The sequence below is a fragment of the Microcebus murinus genome, chromosome X (genome assembly GCF_040939455.1).
Source record: "Microcebus murinus isolate Inina chromosome X, M.murinus_Inina_mat1.0, whole genome shotgun sequence".
Lineage (NCBI taxonomy): Eukaryota > Metazoa > Chordata > Mammalia > Primates > Cheirogaleidae > Microcebus > Microcebus murinus.
In genome coordinates, this window is record NC_134136.1 from 22,684,412 (window position 1) to 22,706,388 (window position 21,977).

Sequence of the window (21,977 nt, forward strand, 5' to 3'; positions counted from 1 at the left end):
CACACACACACACACACACACACGTATACACACACACACCCCACATTTATTTTATCAATTCACTTGCTGGTGGACATATAGGTTGTTTCCATATTATGGCTATTATGAATAATGATGCCATTGCCATGGGAGGGAAGATATTTCTTCTTCATACTAATTTAATGTCCTTTGTATATATGCCCAGAAGTGGGATTGGTACATGATATGGTATTTTATTTTTTAATTTTTTAAGGAACCTCCATACTGTTTTCCAAAATGCCTGTGCCAATTTATATTCTCAGTAACAGTGTACAAAGGTTCCCCTTTTTCCACACAATCAATAACACCTATTATCACTTTACTTTTTGATAATATCTATTGTAATAAGTGTGATGTGATATCTCATTGTGGTTTTGATTTGCATTTCCATGATAATTAGTGATTTTGAAAATTTTTAGATATACCCATTGTCCATTTGTATGTCTTCTTTGAGAATTGTCTATTCAGGTCCTTTACACACTTTTAAATTCTGTTATATGTTTTTTGTACTATTGATTTGCATAAGTCCTTTATTTATTTTGTATATTAACCCCTTACTAAATATGTGGTTTGCAAATATTTTCTCCCATTCTATAGATTTTTTTTCATTGTGTTGGTTATTTTCTTTACTGTGCAGCAGCTTTTTAATTTGATGCAATCACACTTGTCTATTTTTACTTTTGTTACCTGTGTTTCGTGTCATATGCAAAAAAATCATCATTCAGACCAATGTCAAGGAGGATTTTTCCTATGTTTTCTTCTAGTAGTTTTATGGTTTCAGGTTTTACAATTAAGTTCTATAATTGATTTTGAGTTATTCTTGTATACAGTGGAAAGGTCCAATATTATTCTTCTGCAGGTGGTTGTCTAGTTTTCCCAGTACCACCTTTTTAATTTAAGAGACTATATTTCCCCATTGTGTGTTCCTGGCATCCTTATTGATGATCAATTGACCATACTGGTGTAAATTTATTTCTGGGCTTTCTATTCTGTTCCCTTCATCTTATGTCTATGTTTTATGCCAATACAATACTGTTTGGGTTACTGTATCTTTGTAATCTATTTTGAAAGCAGAAAGTGTGATGCCTCTCACTTTGTTTTTCTTACTCAAGATTTCTTTGTCCATTGTGGTTCCACATGTTTAAGAATGTTTTTTTCTATTTCTGCAAAGAATGCCACTGGGATTTTGATAGAATATAGTTACTAATTCTTGAGACATTTCATCTAGTTATAGATCACATCAAAATTTACCACTCTGTAGTATCTAGTAGTGGTTCTCAGTTCAATCTGACTCCAAAACTATCCCGTAGTTATGCAACACCAGTAAAGACACTTGTTTATATAATATGCCTTCGTAATTTCGAAAGCAGTCATTATAGGTTTTTTGTTTGTTTTGGTTTCTATTTTTACATGTAAAGTCAATAAGAATTCAGTAGAGTTCTAGAGTCTGTGCAGAGCTATAGTGTACTAAAGAAAAGGCTGAAACAGAATAAAAACCAAAAACCAGAAAATGAAGCAAATGTAAATCTTAGCTAAGTAAATAGCCAGAAGTCATGGTAAGAGAGACATTAACTAAAGGTAACTCTATATAAGGTTGAGATGAAGTTATATATATATATATATATATATGAATATGAGAGAAAAGGTTAAAGGTAAATCTTTGTGCACTTTTTGAGAATGTTATAAATTTGTTATAAAATCAATTTTTATGAATAAATTTATTCATTTCATTATATGTTTGGTTTGTCATTTGGGCTGGAGTGAGCACAAATCATTACCTTTAACTTTATTACATTTCATATTATTAGAATAAAGTGCATGGAAGACAGTATGAATCAGATTAGACTGAGAGAAATGTGCAGACTATTCTCTATGTGTCTAATACAGGAATAGGATTAATTTGTTTCCTCCTTGTACCTTCTCTCATCTAATTTCCTACAACTAACACAGGGGTAATGTTTCCCCCTTTGGAAAAAAGAAAAGTCCCTAATGTCAAGATACAGTATCCTTTTCCAGTGTCTTTGAGATAAATTAATTGCTGGCTTTCAGCAATCAATTTCTGTCCCAAATCTGTCCCAAATCTCAGTTCTGCCCCAGGACAGGAACTGGGTTTGTGGAGAAGACTCCTATCCACACAGAAAGTGTGAGTTCTTTGTTATGAAGTCTGTAAAAAAAACAGATTTATCATATTTTATGTTCAAACTGTCTACATTTCTAAAAGTTGTTCTCACTTTTTAATTTATTAAGGAGTATATACTTAATATAGCATTTTATATCCTTAAAAAAGGCTTAAACAAATGTCATCCAATATATTTTTATTTCAGTGCTTCTTTAAGTGTGTTTATTTATACTTTTGAAGAAAATGCAATGTTATTTACTAATAATTCATATTTCTTCACATTGCTAATTATGTAAAGAATTTAATAACCTTATTTCTAAATTTATAAGTTGCATTATTTCATGGTGCTGAAATATTTCTGCTTGGATAATATAATCCATTTATCTATCCTTATTGTATTAGAACTATCTCAACCATTCCTAATTATTTCTAGGTATTTAGTTTCACTGAACATGGTGTGCTAATAAAATTTTACTTAATTTTTTTCTACAACTTGTGCCATATATGAAGAATGTATATCTTAGAACTGCTCTGAAAAGTTTTCAAAGAAGTACAATCTTACTTAATTGGAAATTACATCAATGTGAAGTTACATTTCCAAAAAGAATAAACGTATGAAGTTGGGAACTCCTAATAGCAAGAAATAAGTCTCTTTCTCTTTCAATTCTTTCTCAATTTCAATTTCTTGAAAGTGTAAAATGAGTAGAAAGAACCATGGCAGATATCATTGGCTTCTATAAATTCTAATATGAATTCCTTCTGAGAAAGATATCTGTGTGAGGAAATAGTGATGATGCTTGTGGAAGACGGCTCTAGCAAGTAACTAGACAGAAAAGAGAAATCAACAGAGACTATGGGTAAAGTACTTAATATATTACTTCTGTTATTTATGAGCTTTAAATCCTAGTTTGTTCTTGTCTTCCATAGCTTTGTACCAGATTGAGCCAATGAACGTATTTATATTGATGTGTTTTCTGATATAATAGGGATGCATGTTAATCATGCAATAACACAGAGACATGCATACCAATATAATTACATTTAATTTCTTTTAATAAGATATAAATATGTAGGACGAACTTTTTCAGTTCTACATCCATTATACCAGTTATTTTAAACCTGCTGTATTTGTAATCTGCTTTATTTCACACAAAGATTTGGGCCAAATTCAGCAAATTTACAATTGAATTACTACTATTCTTTGGGTCTTTCTGTTTTCATTTTATTGTTTAGTTTATACTGCTAAAAATCTTTGGGGGGAGGACTGTAAAGAAACTATTTCTATGACATTTTAACTTTAAAAATTGGTAATGATTATGTGAAATATGGTGATTTAAGAGTAAAATCTAACAAAACTTAGTATCACACACATATGTGTGTGTGTATATATATATATAGATAGATAGATAAACAAGAATCATGATGAAGATTTAATGTTATATGTGTGTGTATCCAAGTAAGCTATGGAATGCTAGGTGCTATTGTTTGAATTTTTTTCCTCCAAAAATCACATTAAAATTTTTTTGTGTGTTTTATTGAAATATAAATTATTGTATATATTATCAAGCATGAATTGAAAAACTTGTGTAAAGAAAATATATATACTCTTTTAACATATGTTTATAATTTATTAAACATATGTGAACTTTATAATTTTCATTATTTTACATATAAGTGGTCATATTGTAACTATTTTATATAACTTTTATCTATTTTATATAACATATATGTAATTAACACTTGTATAACTTTTAATAACCTCAGTACTTTCACACATCTTGTCTTGTTTAATCCTCATCAGAATCTATGATATATTACTATCACTCCTCTTTCACAGATGAGGAAGCCAATTGGAAAGGTGAAATGATTTGTTAATGGTCCACCTTCTGAATCCCAAACATGTGCTTGTTTCATTACACAATACAGTTGTGCAAAGCAGTTAGATATTCATTAGAAAAGGTAATGGGATGTGAATTTATGTACTTTGGCTTATGAAATGAGATATAAAAACTGACATCACTCATGTTCAGAGCTCTAAAATGGAGTTGGGAAGCCATTCTGAGAAGAACTGACTGAATGTCCTGCAACCTTACCAAAAAAAGAAAACCTCCCCAAAACAAACCCTGCCTTGAACTCTTGAACTGGGCCAAACTACAACCAAAGAATTCTGGAAAATGTTGATGTTGTCTCATAGATCCCATAAACTTTGGTAATCACTTTTTATTCTTTCCTCTTGCCTGACTATTTTCAAATATTCTATCTTGAAGCTCACTGAATCTTTCTTCTGTTTAATCAACTCTTCTGTTGATACTCTCTATTGCATTTTTCATTTCATTCATTTATTTTTCTGCTTGAGAATGTCTATTTTATTATTATTATTATTTTTATTTTTATTTCAGCATATGATAGGGGTACAGATTTTAAGGTTTCAATAAATTCCCTTTTCCCCCCTCCCCCCACAAGTCTGAGTCTCCAGCATTACCATCCCCCAGATGGTGCACATCTCACTCATTATCTATGTATATACCCACACCCCGCCCCATACCCAATACCCTATTACTGTAGTACCTATGTGTCCACTTAGGTGCTGCTCATTTAATACCAGTTTGCGGGTGAGTATATGTGGTTCTTGTTTTTCCATTCTTGGGAAACTTCACTTAGTAGTATGAGTTCCAGCTCTAACTAGGAAAATATAAGATGTGCTATATCACCGTTGTTTCTTAGAGCTGAATAGTATTCATGGTATACATATACCATATTTTATTAATCCATTCTTGGTTTGATGGGCACTTGGGCTGTTTCCACAGCCTTGCAATTATAAATTGTGCTGCTATAAACATTTGAGTGCAGGTGTCTTTTTTGTAGAGTGTCATTGGATATTTTGGGTAGATGCCCAGTAATGGGATTGCTGGATCAAATGGTAGATTCACTTGTATCACTTTAAGGTATCTCCATATTGCTTTCCACAGAGGTTGAACTAGTTTGCAGTCCCACCAGCAGTGTAGGAGTGTTCCTCTCTCTCCGCATCCATGCCAGTCATTTGTTGTTCGGGGTCTTTTTGATAAAGGCGATGCTCACTGGAGTTAAGTGATATCTCATTGAGGTTTTCATTTGCATTTATCTGATGATTAGAGATGTTGAGCATTTTTTCATATGTTTGTTGGCCATTCTTATGTCTTCTTTAGAAAAGTTTCAATTCAAGTCTTTTGCCCATTTTTTAGTAGAGTTATTTGATTTTTTCTCGCTGATTTTCAGGAGTTCTAAGTATATTCTAGTTATCAGTCCCTTATTAGAAGCGTAGGATGCAAAAATATTCTCACACTCTATAGGTTGTCTGCTTGCTCTCATGACTGTTTCTTTGGCTGTGCAGAAGCTTTTTAGTTTGATCATGTCCCATTTATTTATATTTGTTACTGCTGTGATTGCCTTTGGGGACTTCTTCATAAACTCTTTGCCTAGGCCGATGTCTAGGAGAGTGTTCTCAACATTTTTCTCTAGAATTCTAATAATTTCATACCTTAGGATTAAGTCTGTTATCCAGCGTGAGTTGATTTTTGTGAGAGGTGAAAGGTGTGGGTCCTGCTTTAAGCCTTCTACAAGTGGCTATCCAGTTTTCCTAGCACCATTTATTGAAAAGGGATTCTTTTCCCCAGCGTATGTTTTTGTCTGCTTTGTCAAAGATTAGATGGCTATATGAGGATGGTTTTATATCAGGATTCTCAGACCTGTTCCACTGGTCAATATTCCTATTTTTGTGCCAATACCAGATTGTTTTAATTACTACAGCTTTGTAGTATAGTTTGATATCTGGCATATTAATGCCTCCAACTTTGTTTTTGTTGCCTAGAATTGCTTTTGATATTCGGGGTCTTCTTTGGTTCCATAAGAAGTGTAAAATTATTTTTTCTATATCTGTGAAGAATGCTGATGGGATTTTAATAGGTATTGCATTGAATCTGTAGATCAGTTTGGATAGTATAGACATTTTAATGATGTTGAGTCTGCCAATCCACAAGTTGGAATGGATTTCCATCTGTTTACATCCTCTGCTATTTCCTTATTTAGTGTTTCATAGTTCTCCCTGTAGAGGTCTTTTACCTCCTTTGTTAAGTATATTCCTAGGTACTTTAATTTCTTTGTTGCTATTGTGAAGGGAATTGAGTCTTTGATTTGGTTCTCAATTTGATTGTTGTTGGCATATATGAATGCCTCTGATTTCTGTGTATTGATTTTGTATCCTGAGACTTTACTAAATTCTTTTATCAGTTACAGGAGTTTCTTGGTTGAATCTTTAGCATTTTCTAAATATAATATCATGTCATCAGCAAAGAGTGAAAGTTTGATCTTTTCTGCCCCTATTTGTATACATTTAATTCCACTTTCCTGTCTGATTGCTGTAGCGTGGACTTCCAGCACTATGTTGAATAGAAGTGGAGATAGTGGGCAGCCTTGTCTGGTTCCAGTTCTAAGTGGGAATGCTTTCAGTTTTTCCCCATTCGGTATGATGTTGGCCATGGGTCTGTCATATATGGCTTGTATCATTTTTAGGTATGTCCCTTCTATGGCTATTTTCTTAAGTGTTCGTATCATGAAAGGGTGTTGAATTTTGTCAAAAGCTTTTTCTGCATCTATTGAAATGATCATGTGGTCTGTGTTTTTGTTTCTGTTTATGTGGTGAATTGCATTATAGATTTACTTATGTTGAAGCATCCCTGCATCCCTGGGATGGAGCCCTCTAGGTCGTGATGGATTAATTTTTGAAAAGCATCTGGATTCAGTTGGCTAAGATTTTGTTGAAAATTTTTGATTCTATATTTATTAGGGATATTGGTCTGTAGTTTTCTTTTTTTGTTGCATCCTTTCCTGGTTTTGGTAATAGGGTAATATTCACTTCATAAAAGGTGTCGGGGAGGTTTCCGTTCTTCTCGATGTTGTGGAATAGTTTCTGCAAGATAGGTACTAGTTCTTCTTTTTAAGTGTGGTAAAATTCGGGTGTGAAGCCATCTGGACCAGGATTTTCTTTTTAGGGAGATTTTTAATTGCTATTTATATTTCAGCTGTTGACATTGGTCTGTTCAGGAAATCTATTTCTTCCTGCTTGAGCCTAGGGAGGCTGTGTGTTTCTAGAAATTTATCCATTTCCTCCACATTTTTCAGTTTGTGTGCATAAAGATTTTTGTAGTATTCATAAATTATATCTTGTATCTCTTTGGGATCAACTGTTATATCTCCTTTTTTGTTCCTGGTGGAGCTTATTAGAGATTTCTCTTTTCTGTTTTTCATTAACTTAGCCAATGACTTCTCTATTTTGTTTATTTTTTCAAAGAACCAAATTTTTGTTTTATTAATCTCCTGAATAGCTTCCCTTTTTTCAATTTCGTTTAGTTCTGATTTGATCTTGTTGATTTCACTCCTTCTGCTGGGTTTGGGGCTGGTCTGTTCTTCTTTTTCCAGCTCTTTGAGTCATTTCATTAGATTGTCTATTTGTGATCTTTTTGACTTTTGGTTATAGGCATTTATGGAGATAAACTTTCCTCTCAGAACTGCTTTAGCTGTGTCCCAGAGGATTTGATAACTTGTCTCTCCATGTCATTTTCTTCATAGAATTTTCTTATTTCCATCTTGATTTCCTCATTTTTGAAGTAATCATTTAATAGGAGGTTTTTAATTTCGACATTTTTGTGTGGAAATGTTAGTTTCTGTTACGTTTGATTTCTACTTTTATTACACTGTGATCTGAGAAGATACATGGTATGATTTCTATGTTTTTAAATTTCTTGAGGTTTACTTTGTGTCCTAGGATATGGTCTATATTAGAGAATGTCCCGTGAGCTGATGAGAAGAATGTATATTCAGTGGATTTGGGGTAGAATGTTCTGTAAATGTCAGTCAGTCCCAATTGTTCTAGAGTTTTTTTTAAGTCCATTATTTCTTTGTTAATTTTCTGATTGAAGGATCTGTCTCATGCTATCAGTGGGGTGTTGAAATCTCTGGTGATTATGGTATTGCTATTAATCAATTTGTTTAGATCCAGTAAGGTTTGCTTTATGAATCCTGGTGCACCTAAGTTTGGTGCATATATATTTAAAATTGTTATCTCTTCTTGTTGAACTGTGCCCTTCACCATTATATAATGACCCTCTTTGTCTTTCACTACTTTTGTTGCTTTAAAAACTAAATCGTCTGAAATTAGAACTGCCATGCCAGCCTTCTTTTGGCTTGCACTTGCTTGGAATACTGATCTCCACCCTTTTACTTTTAGTCTATATGCATCCTTGAAGGTTAGATGTGTTTCCTGAAGACAGCATATACTTGGCCTGTATTTTCTTATCCATTCAGCCAGCCTATGTCTCTTGAGTGGAGAGTTTAAGCCATTCATGTTTATTGAGAAAACTGATAGGTAAGATAGATTAATGTTCATTCTGTTGGGTTGGATGTTGTTGCTTTGATTTCTCTCTTGAGCCATAGTAATATCTGGCCTTTAATCTTTGGGTTTTGGTTGTTTTTATATTCGTGAGTTTTTATTATGTTGTTCCGTGTGTAACACTGTTTGGAGTACTTCTTGTAGGGCTGGTATTGTCCTGGTGAAATCTCTGAGGCTTTGCTTGTCTGGGAATGTCTTTATTTCTCCTTCATATATGAAGCAAGTTTTGCAGGGAATAAGATTCTAGGCTCGGCATTGTTTTGTTTTAGAAGAGTGAGAATGGGGCCCCAGTCTCTCCTTGCTTGTAAAGTCTCATTAGAGAAGTCTGGTGTTATTCGAATTGGCTTTCCCTTGTAAGTTACTTGCTTCTTTCTTCTTACAGCTCTTACAATAACCTCTTTAGTTGATATTTTCATCATTCTGATGACTGCATGACGTGACGTCTTCCTGTTTGCCTTGAATCTCCCAAGGTTCCTCTGAGATTCTTGAACTTTTATATTGAGATTATGAGCAAGGCCTGGGAAATTTTCCTCTATTATATCTTCAAAAAGCGTGTCCAACCCTTGAGTGATGTCTTCTTCCCTTTATGGTAACCCTATGACCCTCACATTAGGTTTCTTCACATAATCCCTCTTCTCTTATAGGCTTTTCTCTTTTCTCTTGTTTCTCTTCTCTATCTCTGTGACTGATTTATTTAATTGAAAGGTGTTATCTTCAATCTCTGAGATTGTTTCTTCTGTTTGATCCATCCTGTTCTTGAGACTTTCCACTGTATTTTGTAGTTCCCTGAGTTTATTCTTCATCTCTAGGAATTCAGTTAAAGTTTTCTTCACTGTGTCGATCTCTTTAGTGACCTTTTGTTCCATATCCTTGAGGCTTTTTGTGGTTTCTTTGTGTTGGTTATTGAGTTGTTCTTGCAGATCGGTGAGTGTTCTTATGATCCACATATGAAATTCGTCTTTTGTCATTTTGGTTGCCAGGTTTTGGTTGTTGTCTCTTTCTAAGGGGCTGGTGCTCCTCTTTGGGGGTGTGTTTTCCGTTTGTTTCTTCATATTTCTGGAGTTCCTTCACTGATTTCTTCCCATTTCACTCAGTTGTTGTTTCTCTCCTTTATGTTTTTGTTTGGGTATTCACACGTCTTGTTTAGTTCTGAGCCAGTAGGTGGTGTTGTTCACTGGCGGTGGCCATCACTGGGCTGGTGTCTGCAGGTCTCTCTACCCAGTGGGGAGCCTACCAGCAGTCCAAGATGCAGTGGAGGGGAAACGGCCAATTCACCTACCCTTCCCGCTGGTCTACGGGCTGCTCTGGTGGCCTCCTGTCTTCTACCTCCTTAATTACACAGATGGAGATAGATGGCAGGAACGGTAACAGTTCCTATCTCAGCTCTACCCCCAAGGCGGGGCTATAAACTTTGGCACCAAAGGCCAAGCCCCAAGTCATCAGAGTGTGTGGGTCGTAAAATCTCTCTGCCTTATATCCACCTAATGCAGCTTCTTACGATGCTAGGCCCTGCCCAGGAAAACTCCAGGGCCTGGACACCGAGCGCAGTAGACCTGTGCAAGGAGAGACTGTCCTGAAGCTGGCAAGCCAGTAGCCAGACCCAACTATCCCCAACTTCTGTCTCTTTAATTACACAGGTGGAGATAAGCGGTAGAAATAGGAACAGTTCCTATTCAGCTCTGCCCCCAAGGCGGGGACAGAGACTTTGGAGCCAAAGGCTCAGCCAAAAGACACCGGAGTGTGGTGAACGTAAAGTCTCTTTGCCTTATAACCACCAAGGGCATCCTCATACGAAGCTAGGCCCTGCCCAGGCAAACTCCAGGGCCTGGATACCAAGCGCAGGAGACCTGTGCAGGGAGAGACTGTCCTGAAGCCAGCAGGCCGTTAGCCATGCCCACCTATCCCCATCTCCTGTCTCTTTAATTACACAGGTGAAGATAAGCGGCAACAATGGGAACAGTTTCTATCTTATCTCTTCCCCCAAGGTGGGGACAGAGACTTTGAAGCCAAAGGCTCAGCCACAAGACACCAGAGCGTGGTGGACGTAAAGTTTCTCTGCCTTATAACAACCAAGGACAGCCTCCTATGAGGCTAAGCCCTGCCCAGGCGGGCTCCGCACTCTGGACACAGAGCACAGGAGATCTGTGCAGGGAGAGATTGTCCTGAAGCCGGCAGGCCGGCAGCCAGACCCACCCATCCCTGTCTTCTGTCTCTTTACTTCCACAGGTGGAGATAAGTGGCAGGAACTGGAACAGTTTCTATCTCGGCTCTGCCCCCAAGGTGGGGATACAAACTTTGGGGCCAAAGGCCTAGCCCCAAATCCCCAGATGTGGGGGTCATAAAATATCTCTGCCTTATAAACACTAAAGGCAGCCTCCTATGAGGTTAGGCTCTGCCCTGGTGGGCTCCACACTCTGGACACAGATTGCGGGAGACCTGTGCAGGGAGAGACTGACCAGAAGCGGGCAGGCAGGCAATGGGACCCACCAATCCCTGTCTTCTGTCTCCTTAATTACACAGGTGGAGATAAGCAGCAGGAATGGGAACAGTTCCTATCTCAGCTCCGCCCCCAAGGCTGGGACAGAGACTTTGGAGCCCAGGGAGGGGCTCTGGGTCACAGGAGAGTGTGGAAGACAATGTTTCTCTGCCTTAAATCCACCGAGGGCAATCTCCCATGTGGTACTGCCCCATCCAGGCAGGGTCCACTCTCTGAGCACAGAGTCAGTGCCACTTGTGCATCAAGTGACAGTCCAATATCAAATTGGTGGAGCAGGGGTGCATACCAGCACTCTCTCTGTGCCTCCCCTCCAAACCCCAAGCCCAAGTCAGCGCTGGAATGCCAAGTCAGCACTGGGATAAGGAGGCAGGAATGGTGCCAGAGGGGCAGAGGGAGGGGGGTCCTAATGGATCAAGGAGTCTAACTTTGCGCACTCTGACCTCTCAGTGCTATCCCAAACCTCCTCTATATCCAAAGTCAAAGTCTCCTTCTGTGTAAACTCCCCTTAACCCTAACCTGAGAGTGTTCTTTAGGGAGATGCCCGAGTGGGCTCTGGTTCCTGCTGCGCAGAGAGTGGTTGCTGGGCTCGGACCCTCCCCCTCCTTATACTGCCACTGCTGTGTGCTCTGGAGAGCTCAGAGTGTTCCCTGCTCTAGTCTCCTCTCCACACGGCTTTGTCCTGTGCTGCCACTTCTCACCAACTTCAGGCACCTCCCGGCCTACGTGGAAGTGGAGCTCGATGTAGGAGGGGGTGTTTCTCAGCACCGGGTAGGGCTGGTGCCACTGCCAGCCGGCAGCAGCTTAGACCACACCTCGCTCCCTCCCTGTTGTGTGCCTCCGAATCCCCGATTTTTGCGGAAGAATAATCGATTCACCTTTGCTTTAGGCTGTAAATGGTCTTATCCCTCCATTTCCTGGTGGATGTCTGCAGGCTTGTGAAGCTGGTCCCATGGACGTGCAGATCGCTCGTGTGTGGCTATCCGCTTTCTTCACTTTTCGCTCTGGGAACAGAGAGCCAGGAGGGCACCCCTACTCCACCATTTTTTTTCCTTGACAACCTCGAGACTTTCTTTTTGATTTTTTTATTATTTCCATCTCTCTTAAATTTCTCTGATAAGTTTCTGAATTGATTCTCTCTGTTTTATTGAAGTTTGTTAAGTTTCCTTAAAATATTTATTTTGAATTCTTTGTCTGAGAGATCACACATCTCTATCACTTTAGGTTTAGTCTCTAGTGCCTTATTTTGTCTGTTTAGTGAAGTCATATTTGCCTGAATGTTCTTGATGCTTGTGGACATGTGATAATATATGCACATTGAGGGATTAGGTATTTATTTTAGTCTTCACAATCCGCTTTTGTCTGTGCCTGTCCTTCCTCAGGGGGCTTTCTTAGGGATTCTAAGCAGACTGACTGATGTGTTCTCTAAGGCTATGATCACTGCAGCTGCCCCAGCATTAGAGAAAACTCTATGGCCAGGCCTGTCATAAGTCTTGCCACAAGTCTTACGAGGGCTTATAAGTTAATCTGACTTTCTAGATCAGATGGACCTAAGGAAGACCCAAGGGAAGCATTGGGACTGTGTGGGAGCACTGCCCAGGGAACAAAGTTCAGACAACTGTGCCAGTGGCTCAGATGGGCGTGTATCTCAGCAGATCTCTGCACCAGTGGGATGGGTTCCAAACCTCAGTGAGAGGGGCTGTTTCCCCATAATCTTTCAATATGGGGAACTCCAGGGCTATCATTGGTTTCTATTAGTTCCTTCATCTCTCATTCACTTAATTGGCTTAAATTTACTGGAAGCCCACAAAGCTCACATTTCTTTCTCCTAAAATGGGCAGACACAATTACCATTGGAAAAAGTATTAATATTAAAGAGGGAAGCCTTGAGGAACTCTACATCTCTGTATTTTTAGTTCCTGAAAAAAAGAAGAAAATATCTCCTAGTGAAAACTTATGGTCTCCAATGTGGTATATCAAGAGGTGGAGCTTTTAAGAGGTAAAACATGAATGAATTAATAAACTAATGGGTTAAAGAAGTAATGGGTTATCATGGAAGTGTGACTAGTAGCTTTATAAATGGAAGAAGATAAACCTGAGTGAGCACACACAGCTCCCTTGCCATAGTAACCTGAACCACCTTGAGACACTTGTGAGAGTCCCCAGCAGCAATAAAACTCTCACCACACGCAGCTCCTTGACCTTGGACTTCTCATCTTTCATAGCTATAATACATTAATTCCTTTTTAAAAGTATATTACTCACTTTTGGATATTCTGTTATAAGAAATAGAAAGTAGACTAAGACACTGGGATAAGACACCAATGGTCTTATAATCTTATTGGCATGAGAGATTTCTGAGGCCTTCTGCAGAAATGGGAAAAAATGCATTCTTGAGGAGTAGGAGAGAATATACACTTCAAAATACTTTCAATAGACCTCCAATAGATACTTCAAAAGACCAATAAAACTGAAGAATACTTTTTAGAGACATGGGATTCTGCTCTTCCTCTTCATCCAACTGGATTACAGCGGCACAGTCATAGCTCACTGTAGACTTGAACTCCTGGGCTCAAGTGATCCTCCCACCTCAGTTTCCTGAGTAGCTGGCTAGACCAGTACATGTCTCCATGCCCACTAAAATATGTTTCTAGATGAGCAAAAGAAAGAAATCTCAAAGAACTACTACCACCCCCGCCAATGACAATTAAAAAGGAATGAGCTTGCAGTGAAACCAGAATACGGAGTTCTGAGCAGCCACTGAAAGCAAAGTAGCAGAGTTACTCTAAAAGCAATTGCCAAAATCAGCACTGTATTCTAGAGATTATGATGTGAAAGAGTCTTAAAGGAGGGAGATGAACCTGAGGAAATCACATTTTTGTCAAGAGCATTGAAAGGAGTTTAAAGTAGTCCTAGATCATTAGTGTCTTCGGCCTCAGGGAGAGGCAACTGAAAATTAAAGCATGCCATATATAGAACTTTATATTACCACAGATAAAGATCAGGGATGTGGCCAGATGAAGTGGCTCACGCCTGTAATCCTAGCACTCTGGTAGGCCAAGGTGGGCAGATCATTTGAGCTCAGGAGTTTGAGACCAGTCTGAGCAAGAGCGAGACCTCATTTCTGCCAAAAAAAGTGGAAAAAAATTAGCCAGGCATGGTGGCAGATGCCTGTAGTCCCAGCTACTTCGGAGGCTGAGGCAGAAATATGGCTTGAGTACAGGAGTTTGAGGTTCCCGTGAGCTAGGCTCATGCTATGGCACTGTAGCCCAGGAAACAGAGTGAGACTCTGTCTTGAAAAAAAAAAAAAAAAAGATCAGAGATACATATGAATTTACTATTAAATATTACTAAACAATGAAGAAAGTAAATTGACAGAAGTGAGAGTCATCACAAAATAACAAGGGATTTACATACCTAAAACTTGGAATTATCTGAAACAGTCTGTAAATTATTTATTAAATGTTAAAGAAAATAAGACATGGACACAAAATATAAAAAATCAGTACAAGACTATCAAAAATACTGTGATATTTACAGTCTCACAAGCAGTGTAACAATGTTCCTATCTCTCCACATCCTCGCCAGCATTTATTGCTTTGGGATTTTCTGATACAGGCTAATCTTACTGGAGTTAGAGGATATCACACTGTGCTTTTGATTTGCATTTACCTAATGATTAGAGATGTTGAACAATTTTATATATGTTTTCTGGCCATTACTCTGTCTTCTTTTGAAAAGTTTCTGTTCATGTCCTTTGTCCATTTATTGATGGGGCTGTTTGATTTTGTTGTTGTTGTTGTGGATTTTTTTTGAGTTCTAGAAGATTCTTGTTATAATTTCTATATTGGATGTGTAGAAAGCAAATATTTTCTCCCATTCTGCAGGTTGCCTATTCTCTCTAATGATAGATTCCTTGGCTGTACAAAAGCTTTTTAATTTGATCAGCTCCCATTTTTTTATTTTTGTTGCTGCTATGATTGTTTTGGGGGTCTTCTTCATAAATTCTTTGCTTAGGCCAATTTCTGAAAGAGTCTTCCCTACATTTTCTTGTGGGATTCTTAAGGTTTCATGCTTTACGTTTAAGTCTATTATCCATCTAGAATTGATTTTTGTAAGAGTTGAGAGGTGGGGATCCAGTTTCCTCTGTGGAAAATAATTTGGAGATACCTCAAAGAGCTACAAGTAGAACTACTATTTTATCCAGCAATGCCACTATTAGGCATCTATCCAAAGGAACAAAAGTCATTCTATAATAAAGACACCTGCACTTGAATTTTTTTTAAGGTGAGAATATATATATATTTAGAATTAGCCAGCTGGACTCGGTTTAGATGATCCCAATTTTGTTGGCAACGTCCAAAGCATCATAATCAGGAGCCAGTTGAACATATGCCTTCTTCTCTCCATCAGGCCTGATCAGGGTGTTGACCATGGCCACATCAATGTCATAGCCTGTTTGATCTGGTGCTTATTGGCTTTGACATCCACAATGAACACAGGTGAGTTGTTGTCTTCTATCTTCTTCATGGCAGACTCAGTGGTCAAGGGGAACTTGATGATGGCATAGTGGTCAAGCTTGTTTCTCCTGGGGGCACTCTTCTGAGGATATTTGGGCTTCCTCAAGAGCCACAGTGTCTTTGGCCGCTGGAAGGTGGGTGATGTATGGATCTTCTTTTTTTAGTGGCTGTGGATGCCTTTTAGCACTGCCTTCTTGGCCTTCAAAGCCTTTGCTTAAGCTTCGGCTTTGGGAGGGGCAGGAGCTTCCTTCTTTGCCTTCAGCGCCATCTTGTGAAAAGCTCTGCTCTGCACTTGAATTTTTATGGCAGCACAATTCACTATAGCAAGGATGTGGAAATAATCAAAGTGAAGTGCCTGTAAATCCATGAGTGGATTAATAAAACATGGTATATGTATACAATGTAATACTACTTAAATATAAGAAATGATGGTGATCTAGTGCCTTTTATATTTTCCTAGATAGAGCTTGAGCATATCCTCCAAGGTGAAGTATCACAAGAATGGAAGAATAGGCACTGCATGTACTCACCTTCAAACTGAGACTGACTGATCAGCACTAAGGTGCTCACACAGTAGTAATATTCTTTGGGGGTAGGGGGTTTGGGAGTGGGTCAATTCACACCTATTGGACGTGGTGAGCATTGTCGTGGGTAAATGGCACATCTCAAATCATGGTTTGGATGTGGCAAAGTCACAACATGTAAAAAAAATGTTTGTATTCCCATAATTTCTTGAAATAAAACAAATTTTAAAAATACCGTGATATTTAGAAAACAATCAAATAAAAATTTTAGAAATGTATGTATACACACACAAGCGCCCATGTATATTTTTTAAAATTTTTAACTGAATAGACTCTTCCACTTCTGTTACTGAGCGTGAAGTTGAGAGATTATGGTTCCAAAAAACAATACGAAAAATTCAGATAAGGTACAAAATAAAAATTTTACTTTTTTGACCTATTATATTGCTCAGAAAACAAAGAAACCTAAATAAATTCCATGAGTAGAGTGACCTATATATATGGGCAGGCATGCTATTTTCATTGCTTAGAAGCTGAGTATTTTTTTACAATATCCATTCTTTCCATGTTAAACTATACATTTAATACATTCCAAAAGTTTTAGATGTCATTTTTTAATCATCAAGATGATTGCATTTTTTTGTTTCAGCATATTAGGGGAGTACAAACGTTAAGGTTACGTACACTGTTCTTGCCTCCCCTCCCACCTCGAGTCAGAGCTTCAAGCATGTGCATCCCACAGATGGTGTATCACACTCACTATATTTGTAAATACTCATCCCCACCCCCCTCCCACATACCCGACCCCTGATAAATATTTGTTTGTTTGTTTGTTTGTTTAACATTTTGGTAACATTTTGTATTTTTGCCTCTCCCAAGCAAGGGTTAGAGGTGCACCCTTTCCCTTCACAATGCCCACCACATCCCTAAGATGTGTAACTACACCCACAACCCCTGAATCCCTGGTGAACACCGCCACCATTTGAGCACCATAGTGTTAATCAGTCAGTACCAAATTGATGGCGAGCATATGTGGAGCCCATTCTTCTGATCTTGTGTCATCTCCCTTTGGATAATGGGCTTAAGCTCAATCCAGGATAATATAAGCAGTGCTAGCTCGCTGTCATTTCTTAGAATTGAGTAGTATTCCATTGTGAACATATACCAAATTTTAATAATCCATTCATGAATTGATGGACACTTGGGTTGTTTCCATGTCCTTGCAATACTGAATTGTGTTGCCATAAACATTTGGGTGCAGATATCTTTATTATAGAATGTCTTATGCTCTTGTGGGTAGATGCCTAATAATGCTATTGCTGGGTCCAATGTTATTTCTATTTTTAGCTCTTTGAGATATCTCCAAATTCTTTTCCACAAGGTTTGCACTAATTTTCAGTCCTACCAGCAGTGTAAGTGTTCCTGTCTCTTCATATCCTCACCAGCATTTATTGTTTTGGGATTTCTTGATACAGGCCAATCTCACTGGGGTTAGGTGATATCACCTTGTGGTTTTGATTTACCTTTCTCTAATAATTAGTGATGTTGAGCATTTTTTATATGTTTGCTGGCCATTATTCTGTCTTCTTCATAAATGTTTCTGTTAATTTCCGTTGCCCATTTCTTGATGGGATTGCTTGATTTTTTTCTTGTTAATTCTTTTGAGTTCTAGATAGATTCTTGTTATCAGACTTTTATCGAAAGGGTAGAGAGCAAATATTTTCTCCCATTCTGTAGGTTGTCTATTTGCTCTAATGATAGTTTCCTTCATTACACAGAGCTTTTTAATTTGATCAGATCCTATTTGTTTATTTTTGTTGCTGTGGTGATTGCTTTGGAAGTCTTTAAGAATTAATTCCCTAGACAAATGTCTGAGAGGGTTTTCCCAACCTCTTCATCTACAATTCTTAAGGTTTCATGCTTAGGTTTAAATTTGTTATCCATCTTGATTGGATTTTTGTGAGAAGTTAGAGGTAGGGATCCTGATTTATTCTTCTGCATGTAGCTAACCAGTTTTCCCAGCATCATTAATTGAAGAGAGATTCTTTTCCCCATTGTATATTTTTGTTTGCTTTATGAAAATTAGGTTACCATATGCAGATGGTTTCATCTCTGGAATCTCATTCCTATTTCACATATCAATGCTTCTGTTCTTCTGCCAATACCAGGCTTATGTAATTATTATTGCTTTATAGTACAGCATGAAGTCAGGAAGACTGATGACTCCCAGTTTGTTCTTTTTACTTAAGATTACTTTGGCTATACAAGGTTTTTTCTGGTTCCATACAAAGTGAAGAATTATTTTTTCTAGATTTGTAAAGAATGATGGTGGTACTCTGAAAGGGATTGTATTAATTCTGTAGATGACTTTAGGTAATACTGACATTTTAACCATATTGATTCTACCAATCCATGAATAAGATAGATTTTTCCATCTGTTTACATCTTCTACAATTTATTTTTTAAGAGTTTGGTAGTTCTCCTTGTATAAGTCTTTTGTATCTTTCATTAAATATATTTCTATATATTTAATTTTGGGGGAGCTATCATAAAACTTATTGCATTTTTCATTTGAGTTTCGGCTTGATGGTTCTTGGCATATATGAATGCCTCTGATTTGTGTATATTGATTTTGTAACCTGAGACTTTACTGAATTAATTTATCAAGTCTAGGAGTCCCTTGGATGACTCCATGGAGATTTCTAGGTATAATGTCATACCATCAGCGAAGAGCAAGTGTTTGATCTCATCTGCACCCACTTGGATGCCCTTAAAATACCTCTCTTGCCTGATTGCTGTGGCTAGGACTTCGAGCACTATGTTGAATAGAAGAGGAGATAGTGGGAATCCTTGTCTAGTTCCAGTTCAAAGTGGGAATGGTTTCAGTTTTTCCCCATTCAGTATGATATCGGCCATGGGTTTGTCATAAATGGATTTGATCATTTTAAAGTATGAGCTGCTTATGCCTATTTTGTTAAGAATTTTTATCATAAGGGTGTGTTGGACTTTGTCAAATGCTTTTTCTGTATTTATTGAGAGAATCATATGGTCTTTGTTCTTGTTTTTGTTTATGAGGCAAATTGCATTTATAGACTTGCATATGTTGAACCAGCCTTGCATCCCTGCAATAAAGCTCATATGGTCATAGTGAATTATTTTTGTATGTGCTGTTCAATTCTGTTTGCTAAATTTTTGTTGAGGATTTTTGCATTTATATTCATGAGGGATATTGGTCTGTAATTTTATTTTTTTGTTGCATCCTTTCCTGGCTTTGGTATCAAGGTGATATTGGATTCGTACAATGAATTAGAAAGGTTACCATCCTTCTCAATGTTGTGGATGAATTTCTGTAGTATATGTATGAGTTTATCTTTGTATGTTTGGTTAAACTCTGACGTGTAGCCATCTGGTCTGGGACTTTACTGTGTGGAGAGTTTGTTAATTATTGCTCCAATTTCTACACTTGAGATTGATCTATTCAGGAATTCTGTTACCTCCTGGGTGAAATTAAAGAGGTTATATAAATCCAGGAATTTGTCCATTTCTTCCTTGTTATGTAGTTTTGGGGCAGTAGTCCAAGATAATGTTTTGTATTTCTGTGGTGTCTGTTGTGACCTCTCCTTTTTCATTTCTTATTGAGTTTATTAGAGTCCTTTCCCATTGAGTTCTTGTCAATCTAGCAAGAGGGCTATCAATTTTGTCTATCTTTTTGAAAACTAGCTTCTGATTCTGTTGATCTTTAGTATAGTTCTCTTGTTCTCCACTTAATTTAGTTCTGTTTTGATCTTAGTTATTACTTTTCTTCTACTAGGATTGGAATTGGTTCGCTCTTCTTTTTCCAATTCCTTGAGTCTATTCATTAGGTTGTCAGTATCTAATCTTTCTGTTTTTTGGATGTTGACCATTTATGCTATTAGTTTTCTTCTCAGGTATACTTTAGCTGTATACCACAGGTTTTGGTAACATGAATCTTCATTATCATTTTGTTCAAAAAAAAAAAACTCTTGATTTCCATCTGAATTTACTCCTTGACCCAATAATTCTTCAATAATAGATTTTTTAGTTTCCATGGTTTTGTGAAGCATTGAGTGTTTCTATAGGATTTGACTCTAATTTTATACCATATGGTCAGAGAAGACACATAGTATAATTTTTATTTTTTTGAATATTTTGAGATCTGATTTGCAGCCTAGTATGTGGTGAATTTGTGATAAGGATCCATGGGCAGCTGAGAGGAATGTAAATTCCACATTATTTGGGTGGAATGTTCTTTAGAGATCTATGAGACCTTTTTGAACAAGAGTTATGTTTAAGCCTATTATTCCTTTGCTTATTTTCTGTTAGGAGCTATCTATACAGTTCATTCAGTGGAGGGTTGAAGTCCTCTGCTACTATGGCAGTATTGTTTGACATGCTATTTTGATCATACAAGTTTCGCTTTATGTAATTGGGTGCTCCAGCCTTGAGTGCATAAATATTAACAATTGTTAAATATTCTTGTTTGATCTTCCCTTTCACCATTATTAAGTGGCCATCTTTATCCTTTTTTACTTTTGCTACTTTAAAGCATATGCTATCTGCAAATAGTATAGCTACTCCTGCCTTCTTTTGACTTCTGTTTTCCTGGATATTAGTTTTCAATCCCTTGACCTTCAGCCAGAAGGCATCTTTGTGGGTTAGATGTGTTTCCTGTAGACAGCACATATTAGGGTTATGGACTTTTATCCACTCTGCCAGTATGTGCCTCTCCATAGGACAGTTTAAACCATTTACATTTATTGAGAGGATTGAAATTGGAGGAATATTTCCATTTATATTGTTGGGTGAAGTCCTGTTGCTTTGTCTTACTCCTTGAGCCATCATGCAGTTCAAGTTCCAGCCTTAAATTCTTTGAAGATTTTACTTTGAGGAATGTCTATTGCCCTGTTTGGTGTGGAAGGCAGATCTGATAACTTAATATAGGGCTGGTCTGGCCTTTGCAAATTCCTTCAGTGATTCCTTGTCTGAGAAGGACTTTATTTATCCCTCATAGATGAAACTTAATTTTGCTGGATAAAGAATTCTAGGTTGGGCTTTATTCTGTTTTAGAAGATTAAAGACAGGCACCCAATCCCTCCTGGCTTGTAAGATTACAGAAGAGAAGTCTGCTGTTAATCTGATAGGCTTTCCTTTATAGGTTATTTGCTACTTTTTTATCACTGCATGGAGTATTGTTTCTTTCATATCTACTTTGGTCAGCCTAATAACCATGTGTTGAGGTGATTGCCTTTTCATGTTGAGTCTCCCCAGCTTTCTGTGTGCTTCTTGTATTTGGATATCAAGATTTCTAGTCTGGCCCAGCATATTTCCATCCAGTATTCCATCAAATAAGTTTTCCAGCCCTTGTGAATGTTCTTCTTCCCCTTCCGGGATCCCGATCAATATGAGATGCAGCTTTTTTACATAATCCCACACTTCTGTAAACTTTGGTCTTGTCTCTTGTTTTCTCTGTTCCCTTTCTTCATCTGATTTGTTTAATGCATATACATAATTTTCAAGCTCTGAGATTCTTTCCTCTGCATGGTCCATTCGATTCTTTATGCTTTCCACTGTATTATGAAATTCCTTGATTGTTTCCTTCATTGACAGAATTTCTGTTTGTTTTTTCTGAGTTATTTCAATTTCTTTGGAGAATTTTTCACTCATTTCCTTAAATGTCCTTGTGGTTTCTCTATGTTGGGATTCTCTTTTTTCTTCAATTCCATTGAGTTTTCTAACAATCCATATTCAGAATTCTTCGTCCGTCAGTTTAATCATATCAGGTAAGTTGGTGTCAGTTGATGAAGATCGAGTATTTTCTTTTGGAGGTGACTTTTCTCTCTGCTCTTTCATGTTTCCT

General features: G+C 37.4%; 1 pseudogene; it reads right to left on the minus strand.

The window, feature by feature from the left end:
- Positions 1–15,364: 15,364 nt before the first annotated feature.
- LOC105879631 (large ribosomal subunit protein uL23 pseudogene) lies at positions 15,365–15,843 on the minus strand (annotated as a pseudogene).
- Positions 15,844–21,977: the final 6,134 nt, after the last annotated feature.